Genomic DNA, 12220 nt, shown 5'->3' with positions numbered 1-12220 from the left:
ATACCACCAAAAGAAAGCTCTATTTGTGGGTAAAAAAAGGAAATAAATTTAATTTGGGTACAGCATTGCACGACCGTGCAATTGTCCGTTAAAGTAACGCAGTGCCAAATCGCAAAATATGGCCTGGTCAGGAAGGGGGTAAAATCTTCCGGTCTTAAAGCGGTTAAAAATACGTTCATTGAGGATTTTTTTGTCAAAGACATGTAGCTAAATACATTTTGGCCTGACTATATGACAAAAATTTAATATATTGGATATTTTTTAGCTGTAAAAGTAGAAAATGTCAATTTTGTTCACAAAATTTTCGCTCTTTTTTTATTAATATCGCAAAAAATGAAAAGCGCAGAGGTGATCAAATACCACCAAAAGAAATCTCTGTTTGTGGGAAAAAAAGGAGGTAAATTTTAGTTTGGGTACGGCGTTGCATGACCGCGCAATTGTCAGTTAAAGTTGCACAGTGCCAAGTTGCAAAAAGTGGCCTGGACGTAAAGCAGGAAAATCCTCCGGTGGTAAAGTGGTTAAAACCACTTAACTGTATATTTTTGATGCCTTTACTATGACCTACCAAAAAAAAAAAGCTTGTGTAGCGCTACCTGTGAAGGAGCCGTTAGATTGGACTGTTTCTTTCCCAACTCTGTATAGAGGCAGCGAGGTGCACAGCAACAGTCCATTCCTTAACAGCATAGGGATTTCTCTTTTTTATATTTTATTGCTGATAGAAACTTGGAAAGGAATTAGGAGTGGTGGTGTGCAATACTCCAAACTCCAAAACGCGTGCGCACAATTCTGCTTAGGACAACTCTCTTTCTCTAAACGGCAGCAACATAGTATTTCACTCACAGCTGAGAACCAGGAGAGAGTTTGCTGAACAATTGTAGCTAGATGGCTGGGGAGCTAGATATGTTCATGGCTGGGGACCATGAAGTAGCTGTAGCCTTGATACAACAAGACTGGAACAATCCATAGGTTCAGGGCTGGGGACCATGAAGTAGCTGTAGCCTTGATACAACAAGACTGGAACAATCCATAGGTTCAGGGCTGGGGACCATGAAGTAGCTGTAGCACAGATACAACTAGACTGGAACAATCCATAGGTTTGCAGCTGGGGACAGGCCCGGACTGGGACAAAAAACAGGCCCGGGCATTTTAGACAGAGCAGCCCATGACATATTTACCACCCCTTCCCCGCTTTCCATCCTGACAGATCCCCACAGCAGTCGGCAGGAGAGGAGAAAACCCAGCAGAGATACAGAGGTGAGGGGGAGCCAGAAAAGAGCACTGTGGGGGGGCTGGGAGAGCACAGGGGGGGCGATCAGAGATCACTTGGGAGGCCAGAGAGCACGAGAGGGTGGATAGCACTGTGGAGGGTGGGCAGAGAGTACTGGGGAAGGAGAGCAGGGGGGGGGGGGGTCCGGAGGGCACCGGGAGGAAGCCTGTCACTTGCCTGACGAAGGGGCCCAGTGTGGCTCCAAAACATTGTTGTGTATTATGCAACTGCGGAATAAAGTTTTGGACCCTTTTGAGGAATCCTTGGTATGCTGATGAAATTTCTTCACTTTGAGTATCCATGCTTTCCAACCCATGGTCATTACAGCACCCAGAATCATTGAACAGCCAGTTATCTTGAATGTGTGTGGGGGGAATATTGCATTTAGAGAGCACAAGAGGGGCCGTAGAAAACTGAGGGGGGGGGGTGTGGCTGGGGACCATGAAGTAGCTTTAGCACAGGTACAGCTAGACTGGAACAGTCCATAGGGTAACAGTTGTTGACCATAAAGTAGCTTTAGCACAGATACAGCTAGACTGGAACAGTCTATAGGTTTACGGCTGGGGACCATGAAGTAGCTTTAGCACAGGTACAGCTAGACTGGAACAGTCTATATGTTTATGGCTGGGGACCATGAAGTAGCTTTAGCACAGGTACAGCTAGACTAGAACAATCCATAGGTTCATGACTGGTTACCAGGAAATAGCTTTAGCACAGGTACAGCTAGACTGGAACAGTATATAGGTTTACGGCTGGGGACCATGAAGTAGCTTTAGCACAGGTACAGCTAGACTGGAACAGTCTATATGTTTATGGCTGGGGACCATGAAGTAGCTTTAGCACAGGTACAGCTAGACTAGAACAATCCATAGGTTCATGACTGGTTACCAGGAAATAGCTTTAGCACAGGTACATCTAGACTGGAACAGTCTATAGGTTCAGGACTGGGGACCATGAAGTAGCTTTAGCACAGGTACAGCTAGACTGGAACAGTCTATAGGTTCACGGGTGGGGACCATGAAGTAGCTTTAGCAAAGGTACAGCTAGACTGGAACAGTCTATAGGTTCAGGACTGGGGACCATGAAGTAGCTTTAATGTGCAGTACAGAAATGCGGCTTTACTCACAGAATCCTAGGACAAGATCAGTCCATAGGTGCAGCCTCTTGCAAAGAAACCCAGCATTCAGTCAAAAGGGTGCCAGGGCTAAGTCCACCCTCTCAGCTCACTGATCCTTTCCCTAAGGAAGGAAAAAACAATCTCCTCAGGGCTCCAGACTATTTAAAAGCACCCCTGCCACCAACTAGGCACACTTTCCTCAGGGATTGGTTAGACCCTGCTCAATATTCAGGTTGGTCAGTCCGTAGGTTTATTAAGATAGAAAGCCTTCTGTGTGAAGCAACCCCCCCAGCACCCCCTAAAGAGTCCCTTGGCCATCCTGGGACTCTCCCTTCCGATTGGCTGAGATATGATTGGCTGAGATACAGCCGCGGCGCCATTGGCTCCCATGGCTGTCAATAAAAGTCAGTGAGCCAATCAGGAGAGAGAGGGGCGGGGCAGAATGGCAACTCTGTGTCTGAATGGACACACAGAGCTGCTGTTCAGCTCGGGTGCCCCCAAGCTGCTTGCTGTTTAAAGTGTCCCCTCGTACTCGCACGCAGTAGAAGCGAACGTATACGTAGGCCGCGTCCGCATATGTAAACGACGTTCAAACCACACATGTGAGGTATCGCTGTAAATGTTAGAGTGAGATCAATAATTCAAGTGCTAGACCTCCTCTGTACCTCTAAACTGTTAACCTGTAAAAAACGTTAAAGGGTCACCTATGGAGATTTTTTAAGTACCAACGTTTGGCGCCATTCCACAAGTGTGTGCAATTTTACAGCGTGACATGTTGGGTATCTATTAACTCAGCGTAACATAATTTTTCACATTATACAAAAAAATTGGGCTGACTTTACTGTTTTTTAGGGTTTTTTTCATGAAAGTGTTTTTTTCCCCTAAAAAAATGCATTTGAAAAATTGCTGCGCAAATACCGTGTGACATAAAAAATTGCAGTGACTGCTATTTTATTCTCTAGTGTCTCTGCTGAAAAAAAATATATATATATACAATGTTTGGGGGTTCTGAGTAATTTTCTAGCATAAAAATGAGGATTTTTACATGTAGGAGAGGAATGTTGGAATTTGCATGGTATGGAAGTGGTTAAATTCTTCAATTCTCCATCCAAAGCTGGAAAAGAATGTTTTAGCTTTGCATACACTTTTAAAGCAAAAACTTCAGCCAAAAATAACAAGATAACAGTGAATAGCCTATTAAAGGATAAAATAAAGCCAGCTTTTGTTGCGTTATTCACCTTCAATCCTGAGATTTTCCCCTGTGGTACCTTTTTTGTACCACTAGATGTCCTCAGTCTAAAAGCCAGCATAATTTATCCCACTTCCCCTGAGCCCAGGTCATCCTGGGCTTCTAAAATCCAACAGAAAGGGAAAATAACAAAGGAATATGATAACTGCTCTGTATACAATGGGATGAACTGTATTTGTATTATTTGGCAATGTTTATTTTCTGAAACAATGCAAGCCTTCTCTGACCACAGGTAATAATGTACGCTTACATCATCTAGTCACAGGAAAAAATACTTTGTAACTTGTACTATATAAAAGCATTGCTCATCTGTACTTCTTCACAATCACTCAGGTTATCCTCTGCACACCTGCTGAGGGAGGAGGAAGCACGATGACCCATGCAGTGATCTCTCTTCTCCATCCTTCCAGGCACTGGGTTAGATTAGGAAGGTGTTGGAGCAGCACACAGAGTTCAGGCACAATCAAGAGACATGGTGGTGATCAGGACTGGGAGAAGAAGTAGGGAGGAGGGTCATCTGCCCCAAGTGCAGCGAAGCAGAGGGAGGCAGATTTTGGACGATATACCCATTCTATGGCATGCATTAGCAGTGGGGTAGGGGGCGAACTTGTGCATCCTTGCCCTGGGCGCTGGACGAACCTGTCCCGATACTGGTGGCGATGCAGAGACCTAGCAGCAGAGTCCGAAAATGGGAGTCTCACACTTCAAGGTAAAGCATCCTTGTACCAAGATAGGCACTGATAGAAGCAAAAGATGGAGGGACCAGAAAAAAAAAAAAAAAGAGTAAAAAATATGTAAATTTGTATATTTTTTTTACGGTACGCAGGGTGAATTATACCACAGCCATGTATAAAGAGCACAGGTACAACAATGACTTGTAATTTGTCCACACCAGGATAAAAGTTACGAGTCACAAATACAACCAATAATTCTTTCTCATGAATGGTTCCTAGACGCCTCTTTCACCGCGAGGTGCAGAATATGGAGAGACGCCTTCCAGAAAACCGCGATAAAGCAAAAATTGTTACCTTCCAAATCTAGATTTTAAAAGCTCCGAGTCACATAGGCAGCTCCCAATATTAAGCCATTCGCAGACAACAAGGATCTCTTTGTACTGCACCTTGACAATAACTTTAAATAACGCGGCCACAAATGTGTCGAAGAGAGGGAAGAAATGCAGGCAGCATGGTCGGAAAAATACTGCGAGCATTTCAGATGCTAATTAATATTGCTTTTTAAGCAGAAGGGGAGAAAATTTTTAACTCAAAAGTGCAGTTGGGAATCGTAAAAATGTTTTGCTACTGTTGACGCTTCAGCAATAGGAACGGCGTTTAAATACTAGTGAAAATAAACTGGTGTGTCGCAGGTAGGGCCATGTCTCCTAAGGGGTGAAGCGAGGGATGCAGAAGGAGGCAGACTCCGCTTATTTCAAATGAGCAGCTTCACAAATACCGTTATTTTATTTTTTTTTCTTGAAAGCGATACTAGAAAATAAATCCCGATAGTTAAAATATTATATAGCCCGGAGTTGCTGGCAGGAAAAGATCAACATAAAATAACATTTAATTTAATTTTAAATGAAAGGGGCGGCGGGATTAAGATATGGAGTAGAGACTCTGATCTCATTAACCCCAGCAATAAAAATGATTCCTCTACGTAAATATGTGAAGCGGGCTGCAAAGTCAAGGTTTTTATATTTCCTAGAAGTGTCGTGTTCTCAGATTTGGAGGACTTTACAGGAGCCCCAGATAGAACCACACTGTTCTGTGGCTTCATCCTAGATAATGGGGGCTCATCTGGGATCCTCACCTGATATAATGGGGGCTCGTCCGGGATCCTCACACACACAGATCTTTTATTTTTCCCTAAATGTTTAGAAATTGTTTTCTAGTTCACTTCAAAATACATTTAGCAAGCACTTTAGAAAAAAAATCACCTTCATAGGGATTCTGCAACTGAAAATGGTAAACTTCAAGTCAACTGTAATGATGTATGTGAAGGGAAGTAGCAACCAAAGAGTGCAGTGGGGGGCTGGGCAACAGACACACTTGGAGGTATCAAATTTTGAAGATTCTTCTTGCAGTGGTTCCTCTTCATTACAAGTGGTAGGATAGGTAAAATTTAATCAATGCATATGAAAATAGAAATGTTCTGTGCAACAGTTCATATTTAACGGATTAAATAAAAAGGACCTTTTTAAGTTGTATTTTTTTAGTCTCCTACATAATAAAGATGTAATGAACTCAATAAAGGGTTATTTATACAGAACTTTTTATGTTTGATAAATGCTGGAACATTAAAATACTTTTTTCCTCCCAATATCTTTGGAGGACTCTACTGGAGATTTTCCATACCTGCTGTGCCCATTATGTGGATTCCCACCATCCCTGCACTGAGGTATTGGAACTGTACACCCGCTGTGCCCATTATGAGAGGCTCCCACCACCCCTGCTCTGTGTTTCCGGGTCTGTACACCTGCTGTACCCATTTTGAGGTGTTGAGCTGAGTTCCCGGGTCTGCACACCTACTGTGCCCATTATGACGGTTCTCACCATCCATGTGCTGAGTTCCCAGGTCTGTGCGCCTGCTCTGGTCATTATGAGGGATTCCCACCATCTCTGTGTTCAGTTTCTGGGTCTCTACACCTACTGTGGCCATTATGAGGGGTTCCCACCATCCCTGTGCTGAGTTCCTAGGTCTGTAAACCTGGTGTGGCTATTATGAGGGGTTCTCACCATCCCTGTGCTAAGTTCTTAGGTTTGTAAACCTGGTGTGGCCATTATGAGGGGTTCCCACCATCCCTGTGCTGAGTTCTCGGGTCTGTACACCTGGTGTGGCCATTATGAGGGGTTCCCACCATCCCTGTGCTGAGTTCCCGGGTCTGTACCCCCGCTGTGTCCATTATGATGGGTTCCCACCATCCCTGTGCTGAGTTCCCGGGTCTGTACTTCTGCTGTGCTAATTATGAGGGGTCCTCATCATCCCTGGGACATCCCTGCCATTGTCTTTCGCTAGACTTTAGTCGTGTTGGTGGAGCTCTAAATCTGAAGTTGAAAGGGTAAAAATTCTTAGAGCTTCGGGCAGCTTTTGTTCAGCTCCGATGTCCTTGGGGATCCAGAGTAGGCAAATGTGGAAAAGAGAGCACCAGACTAACTGTGCAATTCCAGTAAATCTTTATTTTGCTTAACAAGTGGTTACAAGAAGAAGTCAACGCATTTCAAAGCTGCCTTATTGGAATCCCAAATAAGCATAATCTCATCTTTATAGGGTCTTGTTGTCCAGTGTTCTGCCTATTTATTATCAGCATCTAGCCCTAGTGAATGGAAAGGGAGGTACGGTGTTTGTCCATTATGAGTATTATCAGCATCTAGCCCTAGTGAATGGAAAGGGAGGTACGGTGTTTGTCCATTATGAGTGTTCTTCAAGAAGAAGCTGATCTTAAAGTCAAATGCCCAAGGTCCAGAATTTGGGTCTGGTTAGGTTATTCATGGAATGACGCCATCCTGAATACAATCAAAAGGCTAGACCAGTCATTCTCAACCAGGGTTCTGTGGAACCCTAGGGTTCCTTCAGAGATTACTAGGGGTTCCTTGAGCTGTGGTTGATTGCCCTTCCATGCTGCCTTAATAGTTTTGGGGTCAATGCTACTTGGCAGAGCCAGCTGTATGATGAAACCAAAGATCTTTTTAGCGGTTTGTAGAGGTTGCATTCTGACTACCACTGTAAGGGGAGGGGGGGGCATTCTTCACAATAACCAAGCAATTCTCAACCAGGGTTCCATTGAACTCTGGTCTTCCTTCGGAGGTTACCAGGGGTTCCCCGAGCTGTGGCCCCCATGGTGTCTCTATAGTTTTGGGGTCAATGCTACTTGGCAGAGCCAGTTGTATGAAACCAAAGATCTTTTTAGCGGTTTGTAGAGGTTGCATTCTGACTACCACTGTAAGGGGGGGCATTCTTCGCAATAACCACCAAGCCATTCTCAACCAGGGTTCCATTGAACTCTGGGGTTCCTTCAGAGGTTACCAGGGGTTCCCCGAGCTGTGGTCCCATGGTGTCTCTATAGTTTTGGGGTCAATGCTACTTGGCAGAGCCAGCTGCATGAAACCAAAGATCTTTTTAGTGGTTTGTAGAGGTTTTATCACCACTGTAAAGGGGGCATTCTCTTCACTAATCACCAATGTAAGGGAGATTTTGCCCATTGACCAGCAATAAATTGGTTTCAGCAGGGGTTCCTCAAGACCTGAAATTTATTTCAAGGGTTCCTCTGGAGGGGGGGGGGGCTAAGAATGGCTGGGCTAGACCGATTAAATTATTGAAATGCCTTTGGACCACCAAAGTCCTTTGGACTAGTAGATTTATTAATACATAAAAAGTGCTGAGTCTGTCTGTCCGTCTGTTTCGCACACACAATAAGTTCCTTCCACACAACTTTAAAGTTGCTTCAAACTCCATCCCTTCCTTTCATCGGCTCAGGGGTTTTTCCTCCTAACAAAGCCGCGCCATTCTAATTCTCTAAATATTAAGATTTGCACAATAGCCGTTTTTGCGTTCCGTGTAATCCTAATAGCCAGATAAAATATCGGAATGTGAAATCACAGTGGCTTTTATTAAGTAAGGAGCTTTCACCTTTCCAGGCTCTTTAGGGGCTTGAAACCATCTTTAATATTGTGCGGCAAAAAACGCGCGGTGACCCCCATTATTTTATGCTTTTAACATACTCCAAAGTAATGAACTTCCCACTGGAAGTGGGTCGTAATCATCTCGCTGTGGGGACTAATGTATTGAAGCATATAATTGGAAAAAATAGCTTTTCAAGTTCACATTCTGTTACTTTGTATTAATAAAAAGATTGGGCCATATAAGTAAAAAATAGCAGTGAAGTGAAGTTTCAGTAAAATACGAACGTCGCGTGCAATTTACATTTTTTTTTTTTTCCTGGTTTCATTTTTTTTTTTTTAAATAGCTACAATGAAAAAAACGCAGAGTATCAGCCTCTTGCAGAGCGAGTGTAAAGCGGAGAAATGATTGTGTCTGATTTTAGCTGAGAAGCACCAAATTAGAAATCCATGATTCACCGGAATTTTTGTTCCACACCAGAACATCATCATCAGAAGAAAAAAAAAAAAGAAAAAAGAAAATGCAGAAAAAGAAAAACATTTTGTGGATAAGTTTGGCTGATTAATTGGTCTACTAATACGTCTGACAATTAGGGCAGCCGCTGCAAAATACTAATTAATGTCTGATAGCTTTGCATGGAGCGCAATTTAATTTTACTACCGAAACGCTTCAGACTTCACTGATCGCTCGTCAATTCCAGGCGGTCGGATTTAGTGCGTCGCTCGCTGATAAAATAAGATAACTTGTCAGAGATTATTTTCACCCTGAATGATGTCTTGATGCGTCTCCTTATTGTATGAAAAGTTTACAGAGAAATGTTACTCATTGGGGATTGGGGAGGTTTCAGCTCTTCATACTTATCACACTTTCAGATAAAAGATTGCAGAGATTTCTGTTACAATGTTGATGTTGCAACAACACAAAGTAACAATAAGAATTGGTTTAAAGGGTACCACCATTTTTGTGTAAAATAAAAATAAAAATCTAATGTATACAATTGCGACACAAGTCATATTGTAATTAACCACTTAAGGACAAGTACTTTTTCTGACACATGTTGTTTACAAGTTAAAATCTGTATTTTTAGCTAGAAAATTACTTGAAACCCCCAAACATTATATATATATATATATATATATATATATATATATATATATATATATAAATTTTTTTAGCAAAGACTGTGGAGAATAAAATGGCGATCGTTACAATATTTTTTGTCATGCGGTTTTGCGCAGCGGTCTTTCAAACGCAATTTTTTTGGGAAAAAAATACATTTCACTGCATGTAAAAATAAATTAAAAAAATAAACATTAAAGTTAGCCCAATTTGTTTTGTATATTGTGAAAGATGATGTCACGCCAAATAAATAGATGCCCAACATGTTACGGTTTAAAATTGCGCACACTCGTGGAATGGCGAAAAACTACGGTACTAAAGATCTCCATAGGCGACGTTTACATTTTTTTAACACTTATCAGTTTAGAGTTACTTAACCACTTTACCACCGGAGGATTTTGCTGTCTTCCGTCCAGGCCACTTTTTGCGATTCGGCGCTGTGCGACTTCAACTGACAATTGCGCGGTCATGCGACGCCGTACCCAAACAAAATTTACGTCCTTTTTTTCCCACAAACAGAGCTTTCTTTTGGTGGTATTTGATCACCTGTGCGATTTTTACTTTTTGCGCTATAAACAAAAAAAGAGCGTTTATTTTGAAAAAATAACAATATTTTTCACATTTTTTTATATGAAATTCCCCCCAAAAAAGATGTAAAAACCAATTTTTTTAAAAATAATTGGCCAATTTGTTTTATGCTACATATGTTTGGTAAAAAAAATCGCAATAAGCGTATTTTGTTTGGTTTGCGCAAAAGTTATTGCGTTTACTAACAAAGGGAAAGATTTCTGTCATTTTTGGTGTTTTTTTTTTTTTAACGCGTAATGGCGGCGATCTGCGATTTTTTTTGCGGGACTGCGACATTGGGGCGGACAGATCGGACCCTTGACTGACATTTTTGACACTTTTGGGGGTACCAGTGACATTACTACAGTAATCAGTGCTATATATATGCACTGTTACTGTAAAAATGACACTGGCAGGGAAGGGGTTAATTTTATTGGATAGGAAGGGGTTAATGTATGCCTGGTGCTTACTGACGTGTAGGGGGGGAGGTGACTATGTGAGTCATGGACAGATCGGATGTCCAGCTATGCTGAACAGTCCGATCTGTCACTCCCTGTCACTATGGAGATCCGCCCGCTGTGTTTACACACAGCGGGCGGATCTCCAGACTCGATCCCCGACGATCGGGTAAGAGCAGCGGCGATCGCCGCTGCTCCTCCCCTGGCCCGACTCCCGCTGTGAATGAAAACAGCGGGAGCGAGCCTCCGGCGGCGCGCAAGCGCCGCCCAGAAGGGGGAGTGTCTGACGACGTAGTACTACGTCGTCAGACGATAACGAGCCACTCTGCCGCAGTAATATTACTGTGAGCAGAGGTAAAGTGGTTAAGTATGTGTGTTCTTTCATGTGCAAGCTCACGGCAATGGGGGAGCTTTAACATTTTTAATTTTTTTTCCTATTTATTTAATTTAATTTTTTATTTTTAGCACAGTTTTTAAAAAAAAAAAAATCTGAGCACTTTTTTTATTGCTGTCACAAGGAACGTAAACTCCCTTGTGACAGTAATAGGAGTGACAGGTACTCTTTATAGAGGGATCGGGAGGAATGTGACAGTAATAGGAGTGACAGGTACTCTTTATGGAGGGATCGGGGGGGATGTGACAGTAATAGGCAGTGACAGGTACTCTTTATGGAGGGATCGGGGGGAATGTGACAGTAATAGGAGTGACAGGTACTCTTTATGGAGGGATCGGGAGGAATGTGACAGTAATAGGAGTGACAGGTACTCTTTATGGAGGGATCGGGAGGAATGTGACAGTAATAGCAGTGACAGGTACTCTTTATGGAGGGATCGGGGGGGATGTGACAGTAATAGGCAGTGACAGGTACTCTTTATGGAGGGATCGGGGGGAATGTGACAGTAATAGGAGCGACAAGTACTCTTTATGGAGGGATCGGGGGGATGTGACAGTAATAGGAGCGACAAGTACTCTTTATGGAGGGATTGGGGGGATGTGACAGTAATAGGCAGTGACAGGTACTCTTTATGGAGGGATCGGGGGGGATGTGACAGTAATAGGAGCGACAAGTACTCTTTATGGAGGGATCGGGGGGATGTGACAGTAATAGGAGCGACAAGTACTCTTTATGGAGGGATCGGGGGGATGTGACAGTAATAGGAGCGACAAGTACTCTTTATGGAGGGATTGGGGGGATGTGACAGTAATAGGAGTGACAGGTACTCTTTATGGGGGGATCGGGGGGATGTGACAGTAATAGGCAGTGACAGGTACTCTTTATGGAGGGATCGGGGGGATGTGACAGTAATAGGAGCGACAAGTACTCTTTATGGAGGGATTGGGGGGATGTGACAGTAATAGGAGCGACAAGTACTCTTTATGGAGGGATCGGGGGGAATGTGACAGTAATAGGAGTGACAGGTACTCTTTATGGAGGGATTGGGGGGATGTGACAGTAATAGGAGTGACAGGTACTCTTTATGGAGGGATCGGGGGGATGTGACAGTAATAGGAGCGACAAGTACTCTTTATGGAGGGATCGGGGGAATGTGACAGTAATAGGAGTGACAGGTACTCTTTATGGAGGGATCGGGGGGGAATGTGACAGTAATAGGAGTGACAGGTACTCTTTATGGAGGGATCAGGGGGAATGTGACAGTAATAGGAGTGACAGGTACTCTTTATGGAGGGATCGGGGGGATGTGACAGTAATAAGAGCGACAAGTACTCTTTATGGAGGGATCGGGGGGAATGTGACAGTAATAGGAGTGACAGGTACTCTTTATGGAGGGATCGGGGGGGAATGTGACAGTAATAGGAGTGACAGG

The 12220-nt window shown here is 43.3% G+C and overlaps 1 long non-coding RNA gene across 1 annotated transcript in view; it reads right to left on the bottom strand.

Annotated features, from left to right (window-relative positions):
• LOC309565057 overlaps positions 1-12220 on the bottom strand; it is a 654865-nt gene that overhangs the window by 88961 nt on the left and 553684 nt on the right. The gene's annotated exons all lie outside the window — the stretch shown is intronic.

The sequence above is a fragment of the Pelophylax lessonae genome, assembly GCF_965119305.1.
Source record: "Pelophylax lessonae genome assembly, chromosome: 10".
Lineage (NCBI taxonomy): Eukaryota > Metazoa > Chordata > Amphibia > Anura > Ranidae > Pelophylax > Pelophylax lessonae.
This window is presented reverse-complemented; position numbering and strand designations above follow the sequence as displayed.